Source organism: Tamandua tetradactyla, chromosome 5 (genome assembly GCF_023851605.1).
Source record: "Tamandua tetradactyla isolate mTamTet1 chromosome 5, mTamTet1.pri, whole genome shotgun sequence".
NCBI classification, from domain to species: domain Eukaryota; kingdom Metazoa; phylum Chordata; class Mammalia; order Pilosa; family Myrmecophagidae; genus Tamandua; species Tamandua tetradactyla.
The window spans coordinates 140,387,498-140,390,800 of record NC_135331.1 but is presented as its reverse complement, the minus strand read 5'-3'; the positions used below and the strand labels follow the sequence as shown (position 1 = coordinate 140,390,800).

The window sequence follows — 3,303 nt, the reverse complement described above, 5'->3', positions numbered from 1 at the left end:
ACCGCATCACCTTATGCTCGTGGGACTTGCAGGAAGACAAGTACCACATACTGGGCAGGATAGAAAAAACACAGAGTCCAGAGACTTCACAGGAAAGTCTTTCAACCTGCTGGGTCTTACCCTCAGGGAAAACTGATGCAGGTGACTCTTTCCTCCTGACAGGAGACCAGTTTGGTTTGGGAAAATCTGGCTGGGGTCTATAATACCTAACTAGACCACCCTAAGAGTGGGGGGTAAAGGTACCACACAGGCAGGATAAGAAACAAGAAAACAAGAACTGAAAAATTCTGCTCTGTTAAACAAAACTAAGCTACTGGTCCAGAATAAACTGAACTGAATGCTATAGAACAGATAGACAACAAAGTTATCCAGCAAGAAAATCCTAGGTAAAAGAACTGAAAACAATCTCCAGAATAAACTAATTAAGGTAATTAAATGCCTAGACACCAGCAAAAAATAAAGAATCACACTAGGAAAATTGAAGATATGGCCCAGTTAAAAGAACAAACCAACAATTCAAATGAGATACAGGAGTTGAAAAAATAAATTCAGAATGTTCTAACAGACATGGAAAACCTCATCAAAAAATCAAATCAATGAATTGAGGGAGGATATAAAGAAGGCAAGGAATGAACAAAAAGAAGAAATCAAAAGTCTGAAAAAACAAATCACAGAACTTATGGGAATGAAAGGCACAGTAGAAGAGATGAAAAAACAATGGAAACCTACTATGTCAGATTTCAAGAGGCAGAAGATAGGATTAGTGAATTGAAGGATGGACATCTGAAATCCAACTAGCAAAAGAAAATACAGGGAAACGAATGGAAAAATATGAGCAGGGAATCAGGGAATTGAATGACAACATGAAGTGTGTGAATATACATTTTGTGGGTGTCCCAGAAGGACAAAAGAAGGGAAAAGGAGGAGGAAATTATCACTGAAAATTTCCCAACTCTCATGAAAGATTTAAAATTACAGATCCAAGAACTGCAGTGTACCCCAAACAGAATAGTTTCAAATAGACCTACTACAAGACACTTACTAATCAGAATGTCAGAGGTCAAAGACAAAGAGAGAATCTTGAAAGCAGCAAGAGAAAAGTAATCCATCACATACAAGGGAAGTCCAATAAGACTATGTGTAGATTTCTCAGCAGAATCCATGGAGGTGAGAAGACAGTGGGATGATATATTTAAATTACTAAAAGAGAAAAACTGCCAACCAAGAATTCTATATCCAGCAAAATTGTACTTCAAAAATGAGGGAGAAATTTAAACATTTTTCAGACAAAAAAAATCACTGAGAGAATTTGTGACCAAGGGAACAGCTCTGCAAGAAATACTAAAGTGAGCACTAGAGGCAGATATGAAAAGACAGGAGAGAGAGGTGTGGAGAAGAGTGTAGAAATGAAGACTATCCATAAAGGTAAAAAGAAGAAAAATTAGATATGGCATATAAAATCCAAAAAGCAAAATGGTAGAAGAAAGTACTGCCCATACAGTAATAACACTAAATGTTAATGGATTAAACTCCCAATGAAAAGACACAGAATAGCAGAATAGATTAAAAAACAGGACCCATCTGTGTGCTGTCTACAGGAAACACATCTTAGACCCAAGGATAAACATAGGTTGAAAGTGAAAGGTTGGGAAAAGATATTTCATGCAAATAACAATCAGAAAACAGCAGGAGTAGTTATACTAATATCCAACAAATGTAAAACAGTTAAAAGAGACAAAAAAGATCCCTATGTATTAAGAAAAGGAACAATTCAACAAGAAGACATGATAATCGTAAATATTTATGTACCGAGCCAAAATGCCTCAAAATACATGAGGCAAACACTGAAAACACTGAAAAGAAAAATAGACACATCTACCATAATAGTTGGAGACTTCAATTCCCCACTCTCATCAATGGACAGAATATCTAGACAGAGAACCAATAACGATTCAGAGAATTTGAATAATACAATAAATGAGCTAGACTTAACAGACATTTATAGAACATTACATCCATTAACATTTAGTGTTATTACTGTATGGGCAGTACTTTCTTCTACCATTTTGCCTTTTGGATTTTATATGTCACAACAGCAGGACACATCTTCTTCTCAACTGCTCATGGATCATTCTCAAAGATAGACCATATGCTGGGTCACAAAGCAAGTCTCTATAAGTATAAAAAGAGTGAAACCACACAAAATACTTTCTCAGATCATAAAGGAATGAAGCTGGAAATCAATAATAGGCAGAGTGCCAGAAAATGCACAGATATGTGGATGCTCAACAACACATTCTTAAACAACCAGTGGGTCAAGAAAGAAATTACAAGAGAAATCAGTAAAGATCTCAAGGCAAATGAAAATGAAAACACAATGTATCAAAATTTATGGGATGCAGCAAAGGCAGTACTAAGAGGGAAATTTATTGCCCTAAATGCCTATATCAAAAAAGAAGAAAGGGCTCAGGATCTGACATGATGACCGGGCTGCCCCACAGGATTATCAAGGAAACCCAGCATTTGCTGGAGAACCAGTTCCCAGTATTAAAGCAGAACCATATGACAGCAATGCCCATTATTTTCACTTGGTCATTGCTGGCCCCCAAGATTCCCCCTTTGAGGGAGGGACTTGTAAACTTGAACTATTCCTTCCAGAAGAATACCCAATGGCAGCCCCTAAAGTACGTTTCATGACCAAAATTTATCACCCTAATGTAGACAAGTTGGGAAGAATATGTTTAGATATTTTGAAAGATAAGTGATCCTCAGAATTGCAGATCTGCACAGTTCTGCTCTTGATCCAGGCTTTGTTAAGTGCTCCCAATCCAGATGACCCATTAGCAAATGATGTAGCAGAACAATGGAAGACCACTGAAGCCCAAGCCATAGAAACAGCTAGAGCATGGACTAAGCTATATGACATGAATAATATTTAAATCGATCTGATCATCAAATGTACACCACTTCTCCTGTTCTACCAAGACTTCTTCTTTTTTTGTTTGCATTTAATGGATACAGTCTTAGAAACATTACAGAATAAAAGCCTAGACATCTTCAGTCCTTTGGTGATTAAATGCACGTTAGCAAATCTATGTCTTGTCTTGATTCACTGTTGTAAAGCATGAGCAGAGGCTAGAAGTATCATCTGGATTGTTGTGAAACGTTTGATAGCAGTGGCCCATCTCCTGCTTTTATTCTTTTCCCCCATCATGGTTTAAGTATAAAGAACTGTGAATGAAGGTAGTTGTCAGGGTTAGCTGCAGGGGTGTGGGTGTTTTTCTTTATTTTTATTTTTGAGGA

At 37.1% G+C, this 3,303-nt stretch overlaps 1 pseudogene; it reads left to right on the top strand.

Moving 5' to 3' along the window:
- The first annotated feature begins 2,481 nt into the window (after nt 1–2,481).
- LOC143682779 (ubiquitin-conjugating enzyme E2 N pseudogene) lies at nt 2,482–2,939 on the top strand (annotated as a pseudogene).
- Nucleotides 2,940–3,303: the final 364 nt, after the last annotated feature.